Consider the following 11,258-nt stretch of genomic DNA (forward strand, 5'->3'; position numbering starts at 1 on the left):
AATCTGGTGCCCTAAATAAGGTGGCTGATGCCTTAAGTCGACGAGCCACTTTACTTGTCACCATGCGAAATGAAGTGGTAGGTTTTGAATGCCTTAAGGAACTATATGAGAGTGATGAAGATTTCAGTGCCTTGTGGGAGAAGTGCATTTCACGTCAAGCCACTGTCGACTTCCATATTCAAGATGGTTTTTTATTTAAAGGGAATCGGTTGTGTATTCCACGTAACTCCTTGTGTGAAAATTTGATCCGAGACTTACACAGAGGAGGACTTAGTGGCCATTTAGGATGAGATAAGTCGGTTGCTAGCATGGAGGAATGCTATCACTGGCCCGAACTGAAGCGAGATGTCGAAAATATGGTTCGTAAATGTGCAATCTGCCAAGTAGCAAAGGGTGAGAGCCAAAACACAAGGCTTTACATGCCATTTCTTGTGTCTAACACTATTTGGGAGGACTTGTCAATGGATTTCGTTCTCAAACTTCCCCGTACGCAACGAGGTCAAGATTCTGTTCTTGTGGTGGTAGATAGATTCTAGAAGATGGCACATTATGTGCTTATCGGAAAACATTAGACACGTCGCATGTAGCTAAGTTGTTCTTTCAAGAGATTGTATGACTCCATGGCATACCCAAGACCATTACTTCTGATCATGATTCCAAATTTCTAACTCACTTTTGGGTTACTTTGTGGAAACGCTTTGACACTAGTCTCAATTACAGTAGTATAGTGCACCCACAAACCGATGATCAAACGGAGGTTGTCAATTGTACCTTGGGAAATCTCATCCATCATATATGTGGTGATAAACCCAAGCAATGGGATAACGCTCTAACATAAACTAAATTCACTTACAACAGTACAGTCCACCGATTGATTGGTCGCTCTCCTTTTTCGGTTGTATATCAATCGGTTCCAAGGCATGCATTGGATTTAGTATCGCTGCCAAGGCTCCTAACCACAAGTAATGCTGCTAAAAACACGGTGGAACAGGTGAAAAATATTCAATCCGAAGTCAAGCGACACCTCGAAGAGTCCAATGCCAAATATAAGGAAGCCGCAGACAAACATCGTCAATTCAAGATGTTTTTTAGTTGGCGATATGGTAATGGTATTCTTGCGCAAGGAGAGGATTCCATCTGGTGCATTCCATAAACTGAATCCAAGAAAATACGAACCCTTCCGGATCGTCCACAAAATCAATGACAATGCATATATTGTGGTTTTTCCGTCGGATTGGACAATTTCGCGTACATTCAATGTTGCAGATTTGTTCCAATATCATGTTCCTGATAATACGCTACAACTTGAAATGGCTTCGAGGACGAGTCTTCTGTCAAGTGAGAGGGAATGATGCGGAGCACAAAGATAGAGACCGATTTCTCTAATAAGGAAGGAGGATTTCCAATATGTCTAATAAAGAAAGAGGATTTTCAGCTTTTTTCCATAGGAGTTTGGGCTGAGCACTTGTGGTTAGTAGTCCAAGGTTGGTAGTTGAGTAGGTGAATAATCTATTGGTAGTAAGGGTGAGATGGTAATTGGCATAATGACAAAAAGTAGTAGGTGAGTATATCCAATATTCTATTGTTAGTAAGGATGAGGTGGTGATTGGCACAATGGTAAAGAATAGATTATGTAATAGGTTGGAGTTTCTATTATGAGTCATTTGTCTTTGTTTAAATATGGTTCAAAGGAGAGGTGTAAGGTCATCTTGGATTTGAGTATTTCAGTAATGAGCTTGAGCTCAGTGGTTTTTTTTAATTGTCTCTGATTTCATTGTAAATCTTCTCGTTAGCTTGAACGATACCAAGTCTACCAGCTTGGTTGTCCTACATCACCCCCCGCCCCGCCCCCTTGTGAATCTTTGGGCTACTCTTCCCCTTATTCCCCCTGGACATCGAGGAATCCCAAACAAAATCTCTTAGCTCCCTTCTTCCTCATATAGATTCATTTCCTCCTCAGTTTGGGATTTCATCAGATCTAGGGGACCCACTGTATCTTAAACAAGTTCCTCTTCCTATTGTTTGTGCTAGAATGGAAACAAAGATGTTGATCATCTTTTTTTCTCCTGCCCTTTCACCTCAGTCATTTGAATGAGGGTCCTAAGAAATTGTTGGCCTGTTAGACATAGTCCTCTTCCTCTTAGTAGATAGTGGATTTGGATTGACATGACTTTTGGAGGTTATCTATTTGTGATATTGTAGGAAAGTTTGCCTTCTGTGCCACTATTAACCACATTTAGATGGAGTAAACATTCGTAGATGGACACCTAACTCTAAATCCTACAATAAGATTTGGAATGCCATATATTTTGAAGTTTGCTCTAAACTTGCTTCACTCCATCACCATAGTGTAAGGGATTCCCCAAGTAATAGGAGCATTGTGGTCTTCTGGGGTCTTCCCTCCTCTTATTACCCCTACCCCACCTTGATGTTGGGTTTGCCCCTTTTGGTTAGTGGTTGTATTTTCCCTCCCCCCTAGGGATCCCTCCCCTTCCTTGGCTAGTTGTTAGCCTGTCCCCTTCCCTCCTTTCCCCCTTTGTATATTCTCTTCTTCTCCTGTTATTACTATATTTATTCATTAAAAAAAAAAATTGATGGCTCCACTGAAGGATATAAAGTTGACCTAGTATCTCTGGGAGATAATAGGAATCTAATATTGAGTACTCTAAGACTTTTGCTTAATCTGCTAAGATGACAACCGTTTCTACAGTCTTAACCCTTTTCAGTCTTCAATGGTCTATTTTCCATGGATGTTAAAAATGCTTTTTCTCTATATGGTCATTTGAAGGAAATGGTTTATATACACCCCCTCCCAGTCTTTCTTAATAATAATCTATAGTGTGTAGACTGAAGAAATTGGTTTGAATGATTTTGGGAAGAGGTTATTCCTGCTGGTTTTACTCGGAGTTGTCACGATTACTTATTATTCTTTCATCCTTCTCTTAGAGGCATGACTTTTCTTTTGTTGTATATGGATGATATTGAGGCTATTACTGCACTGAAATCAATCCTGAGTTCTTCTTTCAAAATGAAGGAGTTAAGTTCTCTCACATATTTTCTTGAACTGAAGGTTCATTACTATAATCATGGTTGCTTTGTTAACCAACACAATTTCAAGGTTTTAACTAAACCGGTCAACTTAACAAATGATAGGAAGGTCGATACTCCTATGGAAGTCAACGTTAAATACTTTAAGCACACAGATGCCAAAGTTGTCAAGCCGGCAAGGTGACCCAAGGTGGTGGAGGGGTGCCTAAGCACTTAGGCAACAAGGCTCCTACTTAGGAAGGTGCCCAAGTCTTATTTTTTCCTCCTATTTCTAACGTTATTTAGTATGTTATATATACATTTTATCATAAAAATTCAACATTAAGTCACTTCATCATTGAAATCAACATTAAGTTGGTCAAATGAGACTCGTCCATGTCAAACAAGACTCAAGAGTCATGTGGACTCAATCGGGGTAAAAAATGAAAAGAATCGGTCACAACCCATCCGTGTCAAATGAGACTCAGTATTTTCACCCGAGTCACAACAACTTGGTTGAATTAGTTATTATTAAAAATCCATTAAATTGTTCCACTTGATTTGAGAAGTTGAATGCTATGGTAAGAACCCTAGAGTCCTCTTCTTCAATAGTTTGCTAGAAGAAAATGAAATCATAAGTCCCTCTACAACTTTTTGATGACTAAAATGTAAAAGGTGTGAAGTTTCCCTCTCTTCTTTTTAGCTATAGGTTTACAACTCTTTAGAGGCAACAAAGGTCTTATGAGTAGCTTTCATACCACTCTTCTTCCTTCCCTTCCACATTAGATTATTCAAGTTTCAGGGAGAACTAGAGAAGTAATGTTTAATGATTTGCATTTTGGAGTTGGGGTAGTTGAGGTAATTTTTTACTGTCAAGAACAGTCATGCATGGGTTCCATCATACTTCTATAGAGTGCTCTCTAGTAACTCGTAACAAATTTGTTTCTCCTGTGATATCATTATTAGAATTTGATTATCAAATTATTCCTAAACTAAAAGGTGTACAAAATGGACCTATATAGAAGTTGTACAAGAAGAATAGAAGTCGATGTCAGGCTTATTGGTCCTTATAAATGAACCGCCCTTTTTTTGGGGGGTGGCGGTAGGGTGAGGTGGAGGATTCCATTTATGTTTTCCCATCCACCTCTTCCCTTTCCATTACAACAATCTCATTGTGGTTCGGATCCAGTGTGTTTTATTTAGTAGGACATATAAAATGATAGTTCAGTAGAGCACTTACCAACTATCACGAGGAACAGGGCAAGGCCCTCATAGTAAACTACTATTCACTTGTAAACAAAAATTTTAGATAAAAAATAAAGTTTGTAACATAAACAACAGGAGCTTAAGAAATTTCTACCAAACTTTTCAATGAAAAATAACAAATTTGTTGGTTTGTTGTTCCATGTATTTTAATGATTTTTTTCCTATTTTCCCTGTATCTTTATTTTTTTATTAATTTATAAAAAAAATTATTTAAAAATAATGACTCTCCTTTACTAGGTTGGACCAGGCTTTGTCACCAGGTTTTTTGAAAGGTGAATCAACTCAAAATACCTGATTTTCTAACTATGTTCTAGTGTGCATCCCAAATACTTTTTTACGTTAAGATGGTGGAAATTTAAATAGTCTTGTATATTCTTACCTCTCTCATGGTAATGAATCTACCCAGTATGTGTAAAAAAAAAAAAAAACCTTGTACGCCAAAGTTGGAAGATCATATTGTGACTCCTGTGAGTCACCCAAGCTGAGTAAAAAATGGCAAAACCTAGTCAAAGAGTCATGTGGACTCGCTTAGTTTAAAAAAAAAAAAAAAAGACTTGGGCAAAATTTGTTCAAGTCATAAGCAACTTGCGGAATTTGTTCAAGTCATAAGCAACTCATTGTTTTTATCAAGTCAAATGAAACTCGCCCCTATTCAATTTCTCTCTATCCTAGTCTAGAGGCTTCACCATCTTCAATTATTCACAAAGAACAAACAAAGCTCGACAAAGGTGTTATCTCACAATGATAAGATTATGGTCTCCTTATGAATTATAAAACAAAGAGGTGTCAAAATTCGGATGGAAACCAGAGAGAATGTTGTCATTGAGATCCACGACAACGAGAAAGTTATTAGCACCGCCACTAACAACACCACCTACCCCCCCTCTCACATATAAATAGGGGTGTCCTATCTCTATTGTACACCCAATATAGTTAGGGAAAGAATCTTAACCGAAAGGCAAAAAAAGACATTTAAAAATTAGTGGGGGAAAACAAAAAGACTCGCCCGAGTCACCGAGTCGTGAGGAGACAAGTCAAGTCATAAAACCTGGTTTCCAACTATGCTCTAGACTCAATATAGTCACCAACCATGCTATTATAGAATATTTGGAGCCAAGTTGTCTTTCCCTTTGTTGGATCTCTACAAGGCATTTGATTCAATAAGATGGGATTTCATCAAGGAGATCATGTATCACATGTGATTCCCTCGATATTTATTGAGTGGATTTGTTGTTGTATGATACTTGTATCTCCACAAATCAGCTAGCCATTTGGTTAACGGTAGCCCAGAGGGGTTTTATTCTAGTTATGTTGGAATCATTCAAGGGTGCTCTCTCTTGTGCTTTTGACTCTAGCCACAGAAGCTTTCTCAAGACTGCTCTACATGCAGGCGGAAAGTAATACCAATGAGCTTCTTCCCAAATGAAAAGCTCTTAAGCTCTCCCATTTTATTTTTGCGAATGATTTGATGGTGTTCTCTCTCTGATTGTACCTTTGAAGATGAAACTGAGAGACTTAAGTTCATTTCTGGGTTCCCATATGGTCATTTTCCTATCAAGTACCTTGGGCTTCGTCTTATGTTGGTCAAGCTACTATCCATTCACCTTTATTCCCCCATTATAGTCTCCCTAAGGAGGAGGTTACATCTTTGAAAAATCACTCTCTCTCTTGTACAAGTAGACTTGAGTTAGTGAAGTCTATGATGCGAAACTCCTATATTTATTGGACCAGAGTCTTCGTGCATCCAAATGCCTCATTAAGAAAGTTGAGTCTCTCATCAGTGCCTTTTTTTTTGGAAAGATTCTGATTACAACAAGTTTTTCCACACCATTGGGTGGTCCTCCTTCTACATGGCTATAAGAGAAAGTGGTCTAGTCTTAGAAGGGTTAAAGAAGTCAATATTGGGATATCTAAGCGTGTATTAAGGCAAGCTGTTAAACAAAAAGTATTTGGATGGACTAGGTTTATTCCCGTTTTCTGATGAATGACTCTATTTGGACTATTTGCTGCTCTCATAATACCTCTTGGAATTGAAGATCTTGAAATATAAACACTTGGTGGCTCATTCTATAAAGTTTAAAATTGATAATGGTGATTCTACCCTTCTCTAGATCGACACAGATTATTGAGTAACACTAATGGGGATAGGATGCAATACGTTTTAGGTCTAGACAAAAAGGCGACAATGGCACACCACATTCCCCATCACAATTTCATTGTCTGGAGTGCCCTTACCAACTCTCTCCCCACTCAGGCGCTTCTCCTCTGGAGGCACATTCCCCCCCCCTCTTCCCCCTCCCCCCTCCCCCCCCCCCCTTAATCCTACTTCAGTTGGAATGCTGATCAAGAGGGTAATAATCATCTCTTCTTTGGCTGTCCTTTCTCCTCTCACATACAATTTTGGTCAGTCTCTCAGCCTATCTCAAACTTTGAGTATGAATGGAAATGGATCAAAAGAAAATTCAACAAGAAGACTTGCATTGAGTACTTTGGGAAGCAAGTGTTATGTGCAACCATTTATAATATCTGGACGGAAAGAAATCTCAGAAATTCGGCATGAAATTTCAGATCCTTTTCTCATATATTGCATGCGATTTCTTTCGATGCCAAGGACAAGTTTGAGCCAAGCCTTTGTAATGTCCCCCCTTAGAATTCCCATATTATATCCTCTTAATTGGGGGAAAACCGGACAGTTTATTTTCCCATTCTTTATTGTTTCTAAACATTCTCACCTCCCAAATCAAGACAATTTATAGATTCTGATCCCTACACTTACATCAACTGCAAATTTAAGTTTAAACTTTCTGTAACCAAAGTTTTATGTCCTAATGTGGCTATAGTTGAACTTATATTGAGGTCATTACAGGAGAAATCTGGATGGAGTTTGAAGTCTATGCGTGATTATCTTCAAGCTGTATAGTTATGTAGTGTAATGGTTCAAGTGGCAAATCTTTTCCCCGTGATTGGCTTAGCATATACCAATCGTTCCAATTCGGTTGCTAACCAATCCCTTGTGTCAGTTTGATGTTAAACCTACATTTCTTCGTGGTAGCTTGGGGAAGAATAACATAAATTCTGTTTGTTTATAATGGTTCTATGATGATTAAATCAATCCCAATTATATGATTTGATATTCCGAACAATGTTTTCATCTAAAAAAAAATAAAGTAAGCACTACAAGTAACCCGCAGATATTTGCAGAGATTAGAAAAGAAACAAGAAGGATATATTGAGGAAAAACTAAGAGAAATTTTACTCGTCCAATCTAGGGCTGAGGCTGTTAGCTCCCAAAGCTGCAAGAGCTTCATAAATATTTCTTAACTAGATGAAATAATTAAAACAGATGGTGGCATACCCTTCCCAATGCTCTTACGAGAAAACTTGGAATCTTAAACGTTCCCTTTCTGGGCCCAAATTGAAACCCTAATGCATAAAATCTTGAAGTTTTAGGGTTTAGGAGTACACTAAAACTAAATCCCCAGACCAAAATATCTGCATAGTTTATTTTAGCTATGTAGTAAGTTAACAAATATTAGAATATATTATAACTTTTTAGAACATATTAGGTTTTTTAATGGAATTGTTAGAACATATTAGATGTAATTAAGACTGTATATTATCAGTATAGATTAGACGGCAGTGCTCAGCACCAGCAACCTTCACAGTTTAAAACTTCCCAGAAAATGAAAATGACCAGCATATCATTAAGCCTTTTGGCTAAAGTGGGGGGCTTCACCCTTTTATAGGCAGTCGCCACACTAGAGATGTCTACTTCTGCTCAGCTTAGGGGGACACTTCTATAGGGAGTCACTATTCGTAGTGCTCTATCATTTAGTTAATTTACGAAATCTCCGGAATTGCATGATCAGTGGATCAAAGAATTCTACATAGAAACATGAGATCATAAAAAATCTTATCAATAGTCTTTTAGTACGAAAACACTGCAATGGCGTTGATCCATAATTCCGTATATAATCAAATTAATGCGAGCGAATTGCGGAAGAGGATTCTACAGAAGATAGCATGAAAAGCATAAAAAATGTCTGCCATTTATGTAAGAAGCCAGTGGGATTGATCAGAACTGGATCACGCTTTCAGAAGTAGAAAGCGTGATCAACACTCAACAGTACAAACCAGAAACGAAAATCAAGAAAATAAGAAGCTTATCAATTTGGAAAGATAGATTTGCAGGAGCGATGGAATCATGAGAATGTGAATATTAGATAGATAGAGAGAGAGAGATATGATTAGGAGGAGCGTACCCGCAGTTGGAGAACTCATAGAGTTTTCCCCTGGGGGAGAAGACGATGAGCGCCACTTCGGCATCGCAGAGAACCGAGAGCTCGAAGGCCTTCTTGAGGAGGCCACTCCGACGCTTGGAGAAGGTAACTTGCCTGCTGGTAGCGTTCTCGATTCGTTTCATTTGCGTCTTCCCCCTCACCATCTCTGCTAACTTTTCGCTGCAGAATCGCACAACCTAATCAATCTCAGTAGAGAGATCTTCTTTCTTGCTAGAAAGTACAGCAGAAAATCACATCGCAGGCCAAAAAACCAAAAAAAAAAAAAAGCTTCGAAGATTAGGAAAGCTTTTCAATTTATCAGAAATCTCTCCGAAAGAGGAAAAGAGACGACGCAGCGAAATTCTCACCAAATCAAACAAAATTTTCAGAAGGAAAGGGTTACTTCACCTGTATCCGTAAACGGAAAAGCTTCCGCTGGGGGAAGATCAAATAACCTGGAGACAACTCCACACGAATCCCCACGCGCGCGCGTGTTCTATCTTTTTCTCTCACTCGCTTCGCTCGAATACAAACACTCGTTTTCTGAATTTCCTTTTTTCACTTATGTATTTTATTAGCTCTCATTCTAGCTTAGTAGCTTTTTCTAAAAACAGAAAAGCGAAAGACAGTGGTGAGAGACTTGAAATTGATAGAAACAAAATAGACCCTCCCAAAAACTCCCTATTCGGCTGTTACCATGTTTTCTAAAATAAAGCAATCAAAGAGGAAAGAGAGAAGAGAGATGAGAAAAGTCAGAATCTCAAGTAATGGCAGTAAAAATCATCATTGTTATCGTACAAGGTTAGGAAGACGTCAACATCTTCCGTACGTGATGAATTCGAAATCAGCCATTGGGGGGACGACACGTTTAAGAAGAAAGAACAACTCTCGACTATTGCCAACCTGTCACCTGTCACCTGTGCAAATACTCCAACCATGGAGGACCGTCCCCACCACTCCGATGGAGGGCGGAGAGTCCTGACCGCGTCACGTGGTATCACGGTTCGTTGTCTTGTTTTTTTTTTGGTGGAGGTATCACCGTTTGTTGTCGCTTTGGGCTTTTGCTTTCTGTGAATTAACTAACTTTAAAATTCAATTTTAAGAACGCTTAGCCTTTTTAATTGGGACGGGTGAGCCAATTAGGTCATTTCTAATTTACGCTCTGCCACTCCCAAAAGGAGCCGGTCCAGTGGTGACCTAAAACCAATTCGGAGTATATCATAGATCAATATAAATTTTAGGAGAAAGTATCCTGCCCGTTCCAATTTCTTACGCCAGACACACGGGGAGTGGAGAGGAGGCAGGGGAGTCCTTTCACAGCCCTCTCTCCACTTTCGCATGTGTCGGAGCGTAAGAAATAGGAACAGGTAGGGTTCCTTTGCTTATAATTTTTGTTTTATAAATTCTATTATACAATTAGAAAAATGATTATTGTAGGAGAATGCGGTTCTTACACGTGCGTAAGGACCAATTATAATACACGAGAAAGTATCCACATAAGAGTTATTTTCCTTTTCATGGAGTTAGGCCCATCATTTTGCCTCCATGAGGCATAGGGTCCACACTTCCACCCCCTAAAGAAAACAGTTTTCGTATCAAATTCTACATATGCTTTCTCTTTTTGTTCCGTAGATGCAAAAGTAGCATGCACACTACCACACTTCAATTTTGAGAGCAAGCATCACAGTCAGGACCACTGTTAGTTAAAACGCGTTTTAAACTCGTTCAAAACGCGATTGCGTTTTTTTGCCGTTTAAAACTCGTTTTGCCATATGCCTCTATACAATGCGGAAAAAACCAGGAACGGCAGAATAAAATGTTTTAAACCCTTTTTAACCGCACGTTTAAAACACGTATACGTTTTTTAAGGGCAAAATAGGAATTTTGTCATACTATTTAAAAAAAAAAAAACCCAAAACTAAAGAAAACGTCAAAACCATTCAATTGGTTTTCTTCCCCAAATCCCCAATTCTCAAATTCACATCTCTGTGTCTGTGTTGCTCTCACGGCTCACGGTCTAAGACTCTCATGGTGAGACTCTCAAGTAGCCTTGCTTTCCCGTCTTTCCCATCCCAATGTTGTTCAAGTTAATATCTTTCTTAACATGAATAAGGACAGTTCACAATAGGTTTTCTTAAGGCATTTTGCATTTTATCAAGGTCGCGGTCTCACAGCTCACGGTCTCACGGCTCGTAGTCTCACGGTCTCACGGTGAGACTCTCAAGTCTCACCCAGTCACCCGGAATCCCGGATTCGAGTTTTCCTCTGAACCCTTCTTCTCCGTTGGTCAATCGAAGAAAACTCAGAGAAAAGAAGAAGAGCAGGTCGTCGGAAGTCGTTGGAAGTCGGGCATCGACAGTAGCAGTGGCAGGTCGTAGTAGCATCTCTTTTATATCTTTTCTAGTTCTTCCTTTTTTGGATATTGGTTTGATTGATCATACATTAGTGGAGTTCATCCCCTTTCTGTTTTAAATGCCAAAGCTCTGCCTCCCATGTTTCATTTTACTGTTCTTGTTGCTTTTCTCAAACTATGATTCTTGCTTGGTATCCAACTTTTCTGAATTGAGATGGTTTTGACTTTTGAGTTGCTTCTTCTTTCTTAAGACAATATAATATGTTTGTGATGGAATTTAGGTTAATGATTCATACAGTATTAGTGAGGATTGTCTTTGGGAATATCTGAAT

General features: G+C 38.9%; 1 long non-coding RNA gene across 1 annotated transcript; it reads right to left on the reverse strand.

Annotated features, from left to right (window-relative positions):
* Positions 1-8,218: 8,218 nt before the first annotated feature.
* On the reverse strand, positions 8,219-8,993 carry LOC122077490. The gene is made up of 2 exons (XR_006139804.1): positions 8,942-8,993; positions 8,219-8,753 (listed from the first exon to the last, which is right to left on the reverse strand). It is a non-coding gene; the product is annotated as an uncharacterized LOC122077490 (long non-coding RNA).
* Between the last annotated feature and the right edge of the window lie 2,265 nt (positions 8,994-11,258).

Source organism: Macadamia integrifolia, chromosome 4 (genome assembly GCF_013358625.1).
Source record: "Macadamia integrifolia cultivar HAES 741 chromosome 4, SCU_Mint_v3, whole genome shotgun sequence".
Taxonomy (NCBI): domain Eukaryota; kingdom Viridiplantae; phylum Streptophyta; class Magnoliopsida; order Proteales; family Proteaceae; genus Macadamia; species Macadamia integrifolia.